This window comes from Patagioenas fasciata, chromosome 23 (assembly GCF_037038585.1).
Source record: "Patagioenas fasciata isolate bPatFas1 chromosome 23, bPatFas1.hap1, whole genome shotgun sequence".
Taxonomy (NCBI): domain Eukaryota; kingdom Metazoa; phylum Chordata; class Aves; order Columbiformes; family Columbidae; genus Patagioenas; species Patagioenas fasciata.
In genome coordinates, this window is record NC_092542.1 from 6,961,583 (window position 1) to 6,979,443 (window position 17,861).

Sequence of the window (17,861 nt, forward strand, 5' to 3'; positions counted from 1 at the left end):
CCGCTGCCCAGTGCTCCCTTCTGTTCCCATTATGTGCCAGGAGAGCTTTTGTCTGGGGATGCTGGCATGTGCAGTCGCCTAGGAGACGGGAACAGGCGGGTCAGCAGCAGCACATCCAGAGGAGCCGGACAGCCCTGCACATCCCGGAGCAGGTGGCCCAGTGTCCTCTGCTGTGGAGGTCACCCTGTGCCACGGGTGCAGCCCTGCACCCTGGTGATGGCCATGAGGGGTGTGTGGGGAGTCACGCTCTGGGAACACAAGGGTTTTCTGCAGAGTTTTGGTTCCTGGAGACCCCCCTGCAGCACGCAGCGATGGTCACCAGCCGTCAGAAGCCCTCAGCATCCACCAAAAACCAGACTCTGCTCCTGTGGTGACACCTGAGCTCTGCCGAGCACCAGGCTGGTCCTGCCGGTGCCGCCAGCTGCCTGCAGTGGAGCACAGGGGATGCAGGGACCACGCTGGGTGCAGTGCTGGGTGCCTCCTGCCCACCTTGGGTGCTGGTCCTGCCCAGGAATTGCTCCTTGGAGAAAGGATCAATTGGCCTGTCCCAGAGGGTCTCCTGGGCCAGGCTGAGTGGCCAGGAGAAGGTGGTCTCCTCTCTTTCTATCATCCATGTGGATCCACCACAACTGCTCCAACCCTGACCCCAGGCTGAGGATGAGTCCTGGAAGTTCTTCGGTCCTTTGGTCTCCACCTCCATCAAGCTTGTCTCTCAGGCTTGCTGAAAAGTGAGTCCTAGGAGCTAAACCTGTAGGCCAAAGAGTGTTTTGCTGCACAGCACTTCCTATCTATTTTGATTTGATTCAGAGGAGGACCTGGGTCCTCACTGAGCAGAGAAAAAGGGAGGGGAAAGCCTTTTTAAAGGAAAAACAGACGCCAGGGGAGTCTGTGAAATGGTGTAGCACCCTTCTGCCTTCACACCCCCAGCCACTGCCCCAAAGGGCAATGCAGACAGCTACTCCTGTCATTTGCCAGGCTGGAACCTCGGGAGGGACCTCATAGCATCAGTGAGGTGGAAAGCTGGACTGGGGTTGTTCAGGAGGCCTGTCCTCGTCCTTCAGGCAGGCTTCTTCATCGCCCTGTGGCTCCCAGCAGGGTTTTTTGTGGTTCTGTTACCTGGTCTCTTCCCTTGTTTTCTATTTCCCCCAGTAAAATGTATTGCAGAAATATGGGATGTGTCTGAATACTGCGTATTCACGACCCCAAGGACCTCCGCCAGAGCGTCTGAGCACCCTGAGCCCACGCGGACAGAAGCAGCACCATTTATTATTAACGCATTTTGGTTTTTGTGATTCTGGATGCAATGTATTTAATTTTTAAAGGCAACTTGTGTTGGTCTGAGTTTTGCTCTTTTTTTCCCTCCCAGCATTAAAATGTGAGTGATGTCAAACAAACCTTTATTTCCCCAAGTTGCATTTCTTCTGGTTTTCCTTGACCCTGGTTTTGCTGCAACACCGCGTGTGTCTAGGAGAGCTCAGAGAGACTGAAGTGAATGTTGCAGGAGACAGGCAGTGCCTGCCCAGGTTTCCTTTTGCAGTTTTCAGCTGTGGAAGATGAAGCTCCAGCACAACGAGCCGGGTTCAGCCACACGGCCGTGCTCGTGGTGTGGCACAACTACTTGTCACAGTCTGTGAGACCAGTGGAGGTTACGGCTGCTCTGCCTCTGTGCAGGACACCGAGCACCGTCCTCCATCCTTACCCCTGGTGTCTTTGTTCCGCTGTTGGTGTGGCTCTGAAGTCCTCACGCCCTGATGCATCTGCAGGCGCATCCTTCCTGCACGTTCTGTTTGCCAAGCCAGGATGATCCGCTGCAGGAGACAGGCTGTGCAAAAGAGCTAAATCCTCTTTTGGTGGTCTCTTGACCTGGGACAAAGTCCAGTGGCTATTGGCAGCTCATAGTCCAGCAATGTGGATGCTCTGGTGTGTAGTAAGTAGTTAGAAATTGCACTGAAACCCTGTAGTGGAGACATTAATGATGAACCTTTTCAGTATGTGCTCTCAGGAGTGGATTTTCCAGTGCTTGGTAAGGTACTGAAGCTCCTGCCAGCACCTTAACACAGTTTGGTTAAACAGCGAGCAGCCCAGGCTGCTACTCAGTCTCAGCCAGCCCGGCACCCCTGCCAGGACCATGCAAGCACAGAGGCCACCTGAGCTCCGGCAAGATGCCCTGCAAGCATCCTAGAGACGTGTTCCGCGGGGCTCGGCCACCTCGCCCCTGGCTGCTGCAAACGTTCCGCTGCTCTGTGAGACGCGGTGTGTGCACCGCACTCGGCTGGGAACGTTCGCACACCTGACGTGTCATATAACTGCAGCTGGCAAGCAAACAAGGGGACGTGTTGGAGCACAGACCGGAATGAGGAGGGTGATAGGTATGTCTGCGCCTGCTTCCATTCCCAGCCCAGGCGTGTGCTTCGGGGCCCTGTTTTATGCCCTGAAAACACAGAAGGCACAGGGGCAAGCACACGTTTCGGGGTGGACTGTTCGATACCTCTGGGCTGCTGGGGCTATTGTGCAGCTTGTTTTTCTTCCCTCTTAACCGGGGACTGTCTGCTGCTGTACAAAGGGCAAAATGCCGCAGCAGGAGACAGCCGTGCTGCAGCCAGGAAAACGCAGCCGACATTTTCCTCCTTCCCTGGCTTTGCCACTAGATGTCATAGGAAAAGCAACATTGCCGGCCCTGTTCGGTTCTCCCGGCTGGGATTCTGGGGTCTGTCAGGTCCTCCTCCCACCGCTGGACACGCAGCGTCTTCCCAACCTCCGCCTCGGTGGCTTTGTCTGTCTGCAGAGCCCCTGGAGAAACCATCGCTGGGGATTCAGGGTTCAATGGACATTGAAATGCAACTGAAACCTTTTTTTCCCAGTGCCTGGCTAAGCCGCCCGCTCAGACCCTCCCAGGAGGGAGCCGCACGTCACCCGTTCTCAAAGGGGCGATGCTGTCACGCCAGGACCCGCAGCACCTACAGCAATATGGTCCCCTCAAACAAGTCGGACAAACAAGGCCTTTATAGGCATTTTCTTTTCTTCTGGAGTGGAAGGGAGAGAAGCCGGGGGAGAACTCGGGGGCGTCCCACCGCAGCGGAGCAGCACACAAAGGCTCGCAATGAAAGGGGCACCAGCAAATCCTCTTAGGGGCTTCGCTGTGTGCACATTCATATCCCGGCCCCATCTGCTGGGGGGATCCCCAGGAGCGAGGGGGGAGAGGGGCTCTCCCTGCCCTGGCTGCCAAAGCAAGCAAAGCGCATTCAGGGAGTGAGAAAGGGATGAAAAGGAAGAAAGGCCGAGCCACGCCGGTGCGGAGCCCAGCGGTAAATGCAGCTCTGCCGACACTGCAGGGAGGGGGTCCTGCTTACAGGGGGAAGGTCTGTGTGAGTGCTGGCCCCCCCTGGCCCCCAGGGATGAGACGGGAGCAGAGGGAGCCTTCCTGGGGGAGTGAGATGGGCAGGGCAAGAGCCTGTTGCCTCCAGGCATAAAAGTGATGCTGGATCCTGGGCAGAGAGGAACATCCTCCACGGATTTAATGGTGCATCAGCTGGTGGGGACAGGCTGGGAACTGGTGGGAATGCAGGACGCTGGAGGTGACCTGGCCCCCTGGGAAGCTGATGTGCTTGTGGTGGTGCTTGGCCCCAGCGAGCGGAGCTGGAGCATCACAGCCCCGCTGCACAGCGCCCGCGGGACCGGGAGCCTCGCAGGCTCTGGGCAGGGTTATGGGCATCCAGCATCGCCCAGCCCTCGGCGCCAGAGTAATGGCAGGTTTTGTGCAGATGGGATCAGAAGGACGTGATCCTGTCAGCCATCGCACCATCAGAGCGCGAGCAGCTGCCTGATGCTGCTTCGGAGCCAGCACTTGTCAGGACCGGAGGAACCCTGTGTGGGGCCACAGCAGACGTGGGCAGCAGCTTCCAGAGCCTGGAGCCACCACCCAGGCAGGGGAAGGAAATCCCCATGTCTGTCAAGGTAGCGCTTCACTTCACTGGGGCTTCCAAGTCCTATAGAGACCAAGCAGAGCTACCGGGACTTGAGTTTCTTCCCAAGCCAGGGGAATGCCAAGGACACTTTTAGTCTGGTCTACAGAAACCATCTTCTCTGTAGAAGCAGACGATGAGGGTGAGTCAGTACATAACACACATTAATACTCACTTCTAGGTGCTGTGGGACAGCAAACATCATCTCCCACAGGTTTGCACTCATTGGGCCTCTTCTTTAGAAGGTGTCTAAGCTGGGTCAGTCTACACCAGGAATTTGCTGCCTGCTTTGCCAGGCCCAGGGCAGACACTCTGCAGGGCTCAGATGGGGGTGAGCAGATCAGACAGGTTAGGACAATGTGGGTGTTTCTGGAAAGCTGACCCAGAGGAGCTGGGAGCCCTCTCTAGCCTTGGACAGAACAAGCAACAGAGCCCAAGCAATCTAAGCTCAGTCTAAGTCTTCTGCCTTTTTGGGGATGACTGATGTGTTTGTCTAGTGATGCCAGTGACTTGCACATGCTGCAGCAGCATGGAGACAGTGGGGAAGACGTGATGTTCTCTCTCATATGGGCTGAGGATCCAATTACTGCAGCTCAGGCAGCTTGTGTCTCTTTCTAGCCTGGCGCCGGTCCAGTCCCGTCCAGGGAGTGGTCCTTCCTCTCTGGTGGCCTGGAGCCAGCGCTCCAGGAGCCCTTCCAGCTCTGCTGTGATGTGGTTGGGCCATGCGTTGGGAGAACGTCTCCTTCCTGCAGCTGGGTGGGGATGTCGGGGAAGGAGGACAAAGCGCTGGGGAAGCAAAGAGGGTCAGGGTGCCCTGGGCTGCGTCAGGTCTCTTCGGGAGGTAGCGGAGCAGAGAGACGTGAGCAGGAGTGGGGCTGAGGTTGGGATGTGGCTGCTTTGGGCAGTCCCATCAGGGTCCCTGAGGCTTTCGAGCATGTGGATGAGGAAAACATGCAGAGATTAAGTGGTGGCAGCTACTTCCCACCTGTGCAGCTCCAAACCCCTGTGATCGGAGGTGGGTAGCAACAGGTACATCCATTATCTGCAGGATGCTGTTCCCTGCTGCAACCAGGAATGACTCACGAGCAGGTTGGGTAACTCCTGGTGCCAGGCTGGTGACTAAGGTCAGACAGTCTGTGCGTGGCTCTCCAGGGTGAGACAGTGTGAGACACAAACAGCGACAGACTGAAGGAGATAAGGAAGGTGAAGGATAAACAACCTCTCTGGAGGGCACTACAGGCCACCCACACAAGTCTGCTAAGTGATGCGAAGGTGAACGGCTGCACAAAATACAACCTGAGCTTGTAGTGTCATTTCTCAGACTCTGAGGACGACCTAGGTATCTATCCAGCTAGCCAGCTGGTTCACCAGCACCGCCTGGTCCACTCAGATTGTGGAAGGAAAGATCTGTGAGAAAGACTCACAGGTAGGCTCAGTTTAGCTGCTGAGCATGACCATCAGATAACTTCGAGCTGTGGCTGTCCTGGATGCGTTTGGAAGAGCCAGCTGGAGCAGTTCTGCCACACGCAGGAGAACAAGCTGCGTTTGTCCCACCTGGCGATTCCACAAATTGTGTGAAGTGCGTGGGAGAAAGGAGGGGTGCAAGAACGTTGCTGGTGACTCTACTGGGGAACCAGTGTCAGCGCAATGGGACCAGTGAAGTCAGAGAGCAAAACCCTCAGTTTGTGTGCACTGCCTTCTCCCCACGCACTGAACGTGACCTATGGAGTGTGTCCACCTCTCTCTTTGCAGTCTATCAACCCTGAGGGCTCCGCTATGCCATGACCCATCACAGGAGGAAGTGTCAGCCTGCTTTAGACAGCTTCGGATGCTGTCTGAATGCATGACACCACCTCTCATCTGAAGGGAGAGGTTAGATCTCCATAGGTACCCACCTCCCATGTTGTCTTGCTCTCCTGACATTGCCCTCAGAAACAGGAGCTTAGGCTGAGGCAGTTTCTGTTGCCCCAGCTAAATCGGCACTTTGCAAGGCTAAAAACCAGCAGAGGCTGAACATCCCCACGTATCGTCCCAGACTCCCTTGCTCCCTACAGGTGACCCGAAAGTCCCTAAAGCCAACAAACACACAGGCTGTTTCACTTCAGCTCAGCTGACTTAACTTCCCAGACACTTCATTCCTCCAGAGGCGCTTGTCTTCTGGCCGTGGAAGAGAGCTTCCCCTGTCCCACAGCAGAGCACCTCCTCTCCGAGAGCTGGCTGGAGATGGATGCTGTGACTGATGTGTTCAACCATAACAAGGTCACTAGGAGCTGCAGACAGAGAAAGGAAGGGTTTTCTCTTTTCCAGCTCTCAGCAAAGATGAGAGAGACCTGATAGATAAAAGTCTGTTGAACCAGGAGTCCTGGGGGATGGGAGTCAAGGGAGGGAAGGGCTCCATCACCTCTGCTGCCCCCTGGGTCCTCTGCACACCCGTCACTCTGCTGAAGCTCAGGCAACTTGTGTGAGTGGAGAACCCAGTTGGTGGGCGGAAGAGGACAGGGCTCTGGTGTCCTGCAGCTGCTGTTCAGGTGCCAGCGAGCGGCTTTAGAGCCTCTGTGTGCACACACCACAGCACCCAGCTCTGATGTTAACGAGCTGTTGTGCTATGCTAATGCCCTTGATGGTCAGAGAGTTCATGAGGGTTCAAGAACGATCAGCACTGGCCACCCCACAGCTGCCATCCAGCCCCTGGGCTTCCCTCCGGATTTATAACCACTTCTCCTGATCCCATGGCCAGCACAGCAGGGGCTTTCTCCACCCCACCTGCTGAGCCTGCACTTGCCTTAAACTCAAGAGCACTTAGGCAGATCACCTCGACCTGCAGGTCTGCGTGGTGCTTAGCAGCTCTTGTGGGGAGCTCTGCCTTGGGGCCAGAGCTGCTGGAGGTCACTGAACGTGAGAGAAAATGTATGTTCCCTCAAGACTTAAGCTCAAAAGGAGGAAGCCAGGTCCTCAGGCAGGGGCTGCATCACCCCAGGGACTCACGAACGCCAACACTTGTGACCACTGCCCAGGCCAAGTTCGTGTGAAGCTGCTGACCAGATCAACAAGTGTTGATCAGGAAGGGCATGTTGAAAAGGGTGAAGAGAAATGGGTGGCCCTACCTCACTGTGTCTGACTGACCATTTCTGCCTCCAGTGACCTATCACCCTTGTTCCCTTCACCACTGCCTCCTCAGCAGGGAGGACTTGTAATGCCCCATCAAATGCAACCAACACACTCATTAAGACTCCTGTGGGGACTTATTTTCCAATGCACGTAGGTGTCTACCTGCGTCGTGTCTTCAGCTTCCAGGGCAGCCTCCTCACAGCAGAGCTGCAGGGCTGTGAGCACCGGCTGGTGCTCAGCCCCTGGAGAACAGCTCGGGCAGATGCAGCGGTGCCCAATGCACCCGGACTGGTGCTCTGTGCACCTGGAGACCCTCTCTGAGAAGGGCAGCATTTGGCACTTCGGAGTGAGATGCAGTTTTTGCCATAATCCGTTGCCGAGGGAAGTTTCCTGCTCATCGGCCTCGGTAGGAGCCCTTAACACATGGGAAAGAGGTTCAACACTCATCAACAGTCAGTGTTGTGTTTTATTCGCTGATAGTAGAAGGAAGCATATGTGGGTTTTTTAACTTCTGCTGTTCTAAAGAGAGAACTCTGAGTGTCTTCAACCTCCACCAAACGCAGGCACGCTTTTGTAGACCCTGTACAGCTCATATTCTGTGGCAGCAAGCTCCCCAGGCAATCAAAGAGGGTGTGAAAGTATATCCCTGATGAAACGGATCAGAGATCACAGCAGAAGGCCTGTGAACGTCCCCTCCTGGAGGCCAGCAAAGCCCTGAAGAGAGTCGAATACATTGCTGATTTTTTGTTGTATTGATCCAGGCTGAGCAAGGGGCCACGAGCCGGGTGCTGCACCGGCTGACACAGCCACAGCAGCACCGATTCCCCGGGCAGGACACGAACAGGGTACTTAAATCCACACCGGCTGCTGGATGCCAAGTGCCTGATGCTTTCCGACAGCCCCTCTTGCTCCCTTCATCGCTCTCGCAGTGTTGCTCCTTGCAGTTGCGTGTATTTCTCCTCCTGGTTCTCCCCCTCTTCCCCCTGCAGGTCTGGATCTGCTGGGAGGAGCAGCTCCTTCCTGGAGCCCCGGGAAGGCTGGGGGGCCGGGCTCCTATGAGCAAGCACCAGGGTCTCTCGGCTCTTTCCACCCACGCAGAGCTGCGGTGACAAGTGACAGGACCTGCCAACCTGCCCGCTGCAAGACCTGAGCCCCGAGCGGGGATGGGGAATTGCAGTTCAACCCCACGGGTTTCCGCACCGCGTTCAAGCCGGACTCGCAGCAGCTCCTGGAGGTTTCTGGCACCGACCAGCTCCCTCTTGGCAGCCTCCTCCCCGTGCCGGGGCTGCGCTGTTTGCTTATCTAGCGCCGTGATTTAACACAGACGCAGGAACTCACACACTCTCTCCCAGTCTCCTTCAAATTACTTTATTGCTTCCTGTCAACCAGCCGAGCATATCCTGTTAATATACAATCCCCAACGAGCAGTTTTCACAGCGTAATCCCCCTTCGCAGATAACACAGTTCAACTCCCGGAGGATGCCCAGTCAGGCACCTCGGGATGCAGGACCCAGGCACCAGGCAGGTGTTTTCCAGCTAAGTGGGGCTCCTGTCGTTGTTATTGCTCAAGATAAAACCCAGTGCTGCAGGAGATGCTGGCTTTCTGCCAGTTTTGTGACCTCTCTCAACCAATGCCAAGTGCTCTCCTGTGCCTTGATGGCAGTGAGAGTCCTGCTGCTGGAACCTTCCCCCCGGTTCTCACGTCGCTGCTGCCTGGGGGGCTGCCCCGTCAGGGGAAAATGTCTTTATCCAGCTGCAGCAGGGACGGCAATAGACTCGGGCACCACAAGAGCAGCTGTGCCCTATCCTGCTGCAAACCCGGCATCTGTGTCCCAGAGGTCAGCTCATCAGATCGCGTATCCTAGAGGTGGTGATGGGAACCCATGCGGGGGCTGCGGTCCAGCCCCCCGCTCACAGCAGGTCTGTCATCAACACAGGATCAGGATGGACACAGCTGCTTCTGGTCAAGTCCTGGAGGCCCTCCAGGGGATTTCCTGCAACCCCAGGTTTCCTTACACTGCTGCAGCCCTGCAGTCTTGGAGCTGATGGTGTCCTACCATCTGCGCCGAGGACTGTGCTGCTCTCAGCATCCCTCAGTGATGTCCAGCCAGCAGGGTATCTGCCAAAGGTGGTTGTTTTGAGGGGACCTACTGTGTTTCTCCTACAGGTTTCTGATCCTCCATCCAGCATACTTGGGTCCCATGCTAAGACAGCTGTGTCCTGACATTGCATTTGTAGGACATTCACCCTGCTCTACCTCACCTGCTCTTCTTCAGCCTCCCTTTGGCCTTTCTCCCCAACCTTGATGTCCATCTGATGGATCAGCCTGTGGTGTAAGACTATGGACGTCCCTTTCAGAGAACACCCTTGTGATTTTTTGATTCTGGGATGTGGAACTGTCCTGAAGACCTGCAAAGACACTGCAGAGCCCAGCATGTCGCGTTTGCATTCCCCTTGCTGCGCATCCCCCTGTCCGGCTGCACCAACAGGCAGCGCTGTGGCCGCCGAGGACAGGGGACGGTGTCCGGTCCCCGCGCTGCTGAGGGACGGAGCGCGGTGCCAGTGAGTGCAGCTGGGCTTTGGGGTTGCTCCAAAGGCAAACAGCGTGGGCAGATGACGAATTTGGTTTCAAGGCTGGCCCTGAAGCTGCTTCTCTGCAGTGCTGCAGACGCTGCTGACGGCTCTTGGTTGATGACAAAGCAAGGTATGCAGCTCAAACCCAAACAGTGTTTCTTCTTCCTGGGGAGCAGATACCTGTGCTAAACCTCCCTGACGTAAGCTGCTTCATCTTCTGTGGCCATTTCTTCAGCAAGCTGTGGTGTTTCAGGGCTCGGGAGGCTGTTCCCAGGAGATGCCTTGTGCTCTGCAAGATAAAAGCCACTGTTTCTGTCTGCTCCAAGCATGCCCCTTGTTGTCATCAGACTCCTCCATTGGCCTGAGGAACTTATATAGCCACCTAATGCAGCATTACATACGGTCATATTTTTGTGGTTGCATTTCTTAACTTTTTCTTGATCCTGCCCCTCAGACAGCTTCTTTGTCTGAAGTTGTTCCTGGAAGTTGAGGACAATCCTAGTGTTGGTTTTTGGTTTTATTAGCAGCTGGATCTGCCCTCAAGTACTTGTGATTCTCTCTACACTTAACACCTCATTAGCTGGAACATCTACTTAGAAAGCACAGTTTTGCTGGTCTGAAAAGAAGGAAAAGCCTGCTCGAGTCAAAAGCAGCACTTAGTTCTGAGACATCTGAACAGCCAGGCCTGGAAGCTGACTCCAAATTAATAAACAGTTGAGAAGTACCTGTCCTCCCAGGTAGACCAGGGGCTGACTTGTTTCCTCTCTAGCAGCCTGCTGAGCAGTGTATTCTGCACAAAGCCAGCCTGGCACATTCCTGCCTCTGTCCCAAGGCTGGAGGTCTCTGTGGTTGCTGTGTCTCCGGGGATGGAGCACCCAGGGTCCCCTCACAGCCACCTGCTGCTCCCTATCAGCATCCACAGCAGCTCCCGTGCGCCCAGGAAGGGGTTTAATGGCAGAAAGGAGACAGGAGGGGGGCTGCACAAGCCCAGAAAGATCTGTATTGAAGACTTCTCAACTGTTTTAATTTCCATGGGTTTTCCTGTGTGATATATATTCCTGGACCTCTCTTCCAAGAACTTGTCTGGCCTCCACTTGAATTCCTGTGAGTTTTGTGCATCCATAGCATCCTCTGCCAAGGAGCTCTACAGTTCATCTCCCACCCATGTGAAGAGTCACCTCCTTCAGCCCTGAATCCAAAGCTTTTTGAACTCTGAATCTCACACAAGTTGCCTTTGACGGCCTTGGTTCGTTTGTGGGAAAAGACAGAGAGTGTCCAGTTGTCACCATGCAAGTGAGGTTATGGTTGTTCTCCCTGTGCCACCTCCCTGCTCGTCCCTATTCCCGTCACTTCTGTGTCTGTTGGAGGTAATGCTCTCTGCTCACGGCACCAGCTGCTGACTCCTTGGGTGCTGCCATGTCCCGCAGAAGTAAAAAGACACGGAACTTCCCTCGTAGCACCTGCCTGCTTCCTTTCCTTAAAAAACTTTTGGCGAGGACTTAATGGGAAGCCTTCGGAAACCCCAGCAGATGACATGAACAGATTGCACTGGTCCACGTGCACTTGGCTGCTCTGAAGGGCTCCAATGGGGTTGTGGAGCAGGACTGCCCTTTGCAGAAGCCCCATGGACTCTCCCCTAGCAGACATCACTTACCCAGGTGTCTTTAACCCTGTCCAAGACAGAGGTGTCCTGGTATCTTTAACTCCATACCATCTGCCTTGTATGAGCAGCCTCAGACTGCAGATCTGTAGTGCTCAGTGTCTCCCTGCGAGCTCCTGTGCAGGCTGGTGTCATGTTGGCCACCACAGCACTCCTCAGGACACCCAGTCCCCTCCTGGTTCCAGGAAAGGGTGGCGAGGGGCTTATCCCCCGTGCTGCAGCCGGGTGGGAGCACGGACACGTCCCATGGGTGCAGGAGGAGCCAGCAGCCACGTGTGCTCACGGGAATCCCCTGAAGGAAGCGCTCAATGAGTCTTTTGGAGACCAGCCAGGACACTGATTCAAATGGGCTGAAGGGATCCCAGTAGATGCATGGACCAAATCTTGCAAGGAAAAGAGCAAAGAGCCTCCTCCATCAGCAGCACTGAAGGGCCTGGTGAAAGGATGACACCATAAACACTCTGAGCACTGCAGCCCCCTGTGCTGGGTGTGCACAGCAGGGCCCTGTGCCACAGCCCCTCCAGCAGCTCTGCTTTGTCCCAGGGGTGTCGTGGCAGCGTGTCAAGGGGACAGGAGTCACCCGAGCGCTCTTTTGCTGGCAGATCCTGGTGCCACCAGGGCAGCGGCCCAAAGAGCAGATGGACAGGCTGGACAGGCTGTTCCGGGGGCAGCCGCGCTCCATCCGTCTTGGCTACGTGGGCAGCGTTTCCCCCGCTCCCTGCCAGACCCACCTCCTGCCTGCGGACACTCACAGACCAGAGCGGTGCTCCCGCGCCATGGCCAGCCCTCCTCCAGCCCACGGGGATGCTCCTGTCCCTCTGCCCAGCCCCAAGCTGACATTGTCACCACTGCTCGCATCTTCAGCACAAGCCTCTGCCTCTCCTTCCCTGAGGATGAGCCCTCTCTGCCCAGCACCACCTCCACCGTGCTGGGACATCGTTAATGCTGGTGCATCGTTAATGCTGCCTTGTCCCATCCCGCTGCTCTCCTGCCTGTGCACGCTGTGCTTCTCCCTGCACACACCCCATGGGCACCACCCAGGGCAGGAGAGGGTAACTTGTAGAATCACAGAGTCATTTTGGTTGGAAAAGCCCCTCAAGACCATCAAGTCCAACCATTCCCCCACCCCAGCACTGCCCCATGTCCTGCGAACCTCATGTCCGTCTGTCCAACCCTCCAGGGGTGGTGACTCCAGCACTGCCCTGGGCAGCCTGTTCCAATGCCCGACAAACTTGGTGCTAGAACTTATCACTCTGATGAGTCTTCAATTAAAACCAAAAAAGGTAAATAAGTAAATATTAGCATGAAAAGCTTATACATGCATTTTCCAGCATCCAGCAGTGCTCTCATTTCTGCAGGACTTGCTCCAGCTCGGTCACGTTTTAGCCAAAACCTTAGCGGAGCGGATATTCCCCCACTCAAAGAGAAAATGTGAAATGCCTGTCACACAGCGCGGCACCGCTCCCGCTGACTCCTGACCTTTTATCTGCAGACCTTGGAGGGGCTTTTCTGCACACCCCTCCTCTTTCTCCATGCCTCTGCATCTCCCTTAGCTTGCTTCTCTTTGCAAAGACACAGACAACCTGCCTTTTTCCGTCCTTCTGCTGTGGAAGGAGATGTGGTTGCCTCCTGCAGGTCTTCCTTTTGTAGTAATCACCTCTTAGGAGAAAGGAGCAATTTCACAACATGCCATTGCCTTTGATCCTATATTTGCCTTCTCATAAACCTACACCATCTCAGGGCATTGGAGGATTTTGGTCTTGAGTGCCTTGAAGATAACACATAATGTTGCATTTTTTTCATAGTGTTCATAAACATTTGCAAAACTCCTATTTTTAACACCGGCATTGATAAAAAGCAGATCGTTTTCTCCCCAGTTTCCTATTAAATGCCATTCCAGCATTCTCAGTTTCAAGGATGCCACCCCGTAATTTTATAGCATTAAACAGAGACCTGAGTCTGACTTTTCAGCTTTTCTACCTTCCTTTGAACAACTTTAAAACTATTTTCCACAAGACTTCTGGACGGACGCAAACCAGCTTGGGTTACATCCTTTTGTTTTACAGTAATTAAATTGTGCATCTTTTTATGTCATTACCCCTGTCAGTATGCAATGCCTGGCAGTTTTTCATCAGAGGTTACCTACCAGGCAATTTTGTTCTTTAACATTGCTATTTCTGGCTAACCATAAAATAATCAAGGACTGAAATGAACGTATTTTCCGGAATGCTATAACTGCCTCCTGCCAGTCGTGCTGTACAGTTGTAAAGTCTTCTGGATTGGATTTACATGCATAACATGATATTCTGGTGATCGTTCCACTTATTCTTTGCTGCATATCTAAATCCTATTTGCTTCTTTATGTAATTTTTAAAACACAGGGTAATAACTTATATTCTTGATTGTTGTGTTTCTCTGTGTTGTGGTAAATCGGGAGTTCCTTATTATTCATATGCTTTTATTTAAATTTGCCTTATATTTATGTAATCTTTCTTTCTTTCTTTCTGCCTCCATAAGGTCCTGTTTCTTTATGATATCAACTTTTCCATGACCTGGCATGGCTGCAGTCCCAAATGACATAGATACCTTTATAAACTTCGCTTTTCCAAGAGTTTCTTCTATTCTACAACCAGTTAACATCCAGCCACGACTGGGTCACCTCTGCAGTATTCAACGTAAGGTTTACCAGTCTCATCTAAGGTTTACCTGCCTGAGCTCTTCTCCAACTGTCACCATAAGATGGGCTCAAATTAGCTCTTAAAGAAAACATCCAAAATTTCCTGCCCGGTTCTACAGTTCTAAATCTATTTTAAATGCTTCAAAAGGGCCTCTTCTCTTTCATTTGTTCCCATGGAGACCATTCAAAAGTTTCATTCATTTTAGAAGTGCAATACTCTTCAAATCTTTAATGCGATCTACGAGTTGACTTTTGATTCCTAATTTAGCTGAAGGCTGTAAAACCCAAGACATCAGCCATCGCAATGGCAGCAGAAACACGGGTTCTTGCCACTCCTCGCTCCTCTCTGCAGCCACCCGTGTCTCCCTAAGAGCTGAAATCCTCGCCTGAAGCTTTCCTGGGGCTCTGCTGCACTCCAGGTTGTCCCAGCACAGGACAATGCTTGGTTGACCTGGGCCATCCTCATACTTTCCTCCTTTTCTCTCTGTCACATCCCTGCTTCGGGTACCAGGTATCATCAGAGCTCATAAAACGCGTGAATCTTTCACTCAGCAACAGATGAGCTCAGAAATGCAGGAGGAAGGAGCCGAAGGGCAGAGGGAGCCGCGGTGCCCTCCGTTAGCTCCCCCGGGCAGGACCCCGCAACAAGCTGAACGGGTTGAGCGAGGGCTCTCCAGGGTCACATTTCAGCACAAGCCACCCAGGGCCAGGTACCCTCACAAAGCCTGGAGGGCTGTAAAAGCCTTAACTGCATTTAACTCTGCACGGGGTGGGGATGGCAAGGGGTTGCAGCCAGTGACTGCTTGGAAGGCGGCTGCTGGCCAGTAATGACGGGTAAACACGCTGGTCCACACTGGGAGCAGGGGGTGGGTGGGGGACTGATGTCCCTGAGTAACGTCTGCACCATCCAGATCAGGGCCTGGGGGTGGCAAGGCCCTGGGAAGCACCCAGGGCTCGGTCCCTGCTGCTCCCACCCATCCTCCTGAAAGGGGCAGAGTCCAGTTGAGACCTGGATCCAGTGCAGTGCCTCAGGGGTCAGTGCTGGGGCCAGCACTATTCAATATATTCATCAATGACTTGGATGAGGGAATAGAGTGACTGTCAGCAAGTTTGCTGGTGACACCAAGCTGGGAGGAGTGGTGACACTGGAAGCTGTGCTGCCATCAGAGACCTGGACAGGCTGGAGAGCTGGGCAGGGAAAAATTTAATGAAATAGAACAAGGGCAAGTGTAGAGTCTTGAATGTGGGCAGGAACAACCCCAGGTTCCAGTGTAAGCTGGGGAATGAGCTATTAGAGAGCAGTGTAGGGGAAAGGGACCTGGGGGTCCTGGGGACAGCAGGGTGACCATGAGCCAGCACTGGGCCCTTGTGGCCAGGAAGCCAATGATACCCGGGGTGGGTTAGAAGGGGGTGGTCAGTAGGTCAGAGAGGTTCTCCTGCCCCTCTGCTCTGCCCTGGGGAGACCACACCTGGAATATTGTGTCCAGTTGTGGCCCCTCAGCTCCAGAAGGACAGGGAACTGCTGCAGAGAGTCCAGCGCAGCCACCAAGATGCTGAAGGGAGTGGAGCATCTCCCGTGTGAGGAAAGGCTGAGGGAGCTGGGGCTCTGGAGCTGGAGAAGAGGAGACTGAGGGGGGACTCATTCCTGGGGATCAATATGGAAAGGGGCAGTGTCAGGAGGATGGAGCCAGGCTCTTCTCAGTGACAACCAGTGACAGGACAAGGGGCAATGGGTGCAAACTGGAACACAGGAGGTTCCACTTAAATATGAGAAGAAACTTGTTCCTGGTGAGGGTGTCAGAGCCTGGCCCAGGCTGCCCAGGGAGGTTGTGGAGTCTCCTTCTCTGCAGACATTCAAACCCGCCTGGACCCCTTCCTGTGGAACCTCAGCTGGGTGTTCCTGCTCCATGGGGGATTGCACTGGATGAGCTTCCCAGGTCCCTTCAACCCCTGACATTCTGGGATTCTGTGATTCTGTGACCTGACCTGCTTGTCCACCAGACCGCAGAGCATTCGGGTGACAAGGAGGAGGCAGGACAGGGACGCTGCTCTTGGTGACAGGCTGCAGTCACAGAGATCCACGGGGTCTCGTGCTACTCACACACCCTTCACAGAGGCTGGAAAAACCCACTGCTGGGAACAGATCCTCCACCCCTGCCGAGCTGGGGAACATTAGTACGTGATAATAAGCGGTCCCTGCGCAGGAGGGCCTGCTCTCCTTTGGAAAGTGCTACTCAAGACAATTTATCATTCAGACAAAGATGGGAAAAAGGGTTAAACGCTGCCCAGCCTCCCCAGCCAGCGGTGGCTTTGGTTATCGGCAGCATGGCTGCAGGGCTACATGGTGCCTGTACATGTTCGGGGATCAAGAGTTAAGTGTTAAATGATAACTGATATCTTAAAAACACAAGTTTAGCAATGAATCTTTGCCGACAATACTATACTATTAGTTAATAGGCAGAATTAACTCACTGGCCTGGGGCCAAGCCCGTCAGAGCCAGAGCCAGAACAGCTGAAGCTGCTTTTCACTTGGGTTTTGCTTTTACGGGATTTGCTGCTGCAGGGAGACTCCGATTTCTGTAAAAATATGCTTGTGTTTTCCTCCTCCCAACCTGCCCCTGGAAGCACAGAGCCCGAGGGTTTCAGCCAGGAGCTGAAAATCTTTCCTTTACATGCAGAAACGTGAGCAAGGGTGCTGGTTTCCTGCTGAGCATCTCTCCGTGGCCCCTGACCAGCTGCCTGCCCGCTCCTGGCAGGTCTTTACAGGCAGATTTACTGCTCTAGGTGCCACCGAGGGACTCGCTCCCCAGCCCTCCCTTCCAAAGTTAACTGCCCTGTCCCTCGGTTGGGGGACTGGGCTTGATCAAGTAGCTCCAGGGGACCCCAAGAAGAAGACTCTCCTGGATCCTCGTGGTAGCTGGGGCTCCTGGGTGAAGTTCCCTCTCCATCCTGGCCCCAGGATGGCTGCGCTGAGCCTTGAGTCTGCCCCTGACAGCTCTGTATCCCCTGCTGCACAGACGCTGCTTCATTCGTGCTGCTTCCCGTTGTGTCTGCCTTGACTCCCGGCTGCCGCCCTGCGCCTCTGTAACCTCGCAGGGAGCCAGAGGAAGGCACCTCCTCCAGGCGTGACCAGCCAAGGGCTTCATGTGCAAATGAAACCTGTTCTTCCTGCACCACGAACTGAAAATGCTCTATTAAAAGCGTCACCATCAAACCCATTTTAATGTCCCCTAGATGTCATCTTTCTTGGCTCTGTCTGCCTGGGAATGATCTTTTGATATAAACGCATAGGTGCAACTGAACTGGTGGCTGTTCCATCTTTGTAACCCCAGTGCTGCTACTTTTCCCAGTCTAGGCTTTATCTGGCGCTCTTTGCAGCAGGGTTTAACCATTGTCCTACAACAATGCTGCCCAAGGATTAGATGTGGGCAGCAGCTACCCTTATAACCAGTCTATCTTGGCTCCCAAGGTAGGACCAGCTGCCTGGTGGTGGTCAGGTCCATGTGGCATAGTACTGTGGTCACTTGTCACCAGATGGCAGCAAGGAGAGCATCAGCGCGCATCTCTCTGGCTGGCTGAGGACAGCAGTGAGGATCTACAGCGGTCCCCGATCCACCACCACCCTCCGTGGAGGCCACTAATTCTGGTGCGGAATGAGAGGAAGGTGCAGAAAGGGACGTTGGAGGAGGTCCAGCAATCACTTCTTGTGGCGTGGTCCTTCATGGCACTTGCTGGTCTGCTTGGAGCTGCTGACTTGGTGACCAGAGAAGCTTGTGTGCTGCAGGACAGAGGGTAGAGGTTGGTCAGACTCCCTACAATGACAACAGCAAGGTCGTGAGCGTGGCTGTGGGGCCTTGCCGGGCCTTCCCATGGAAGCTGA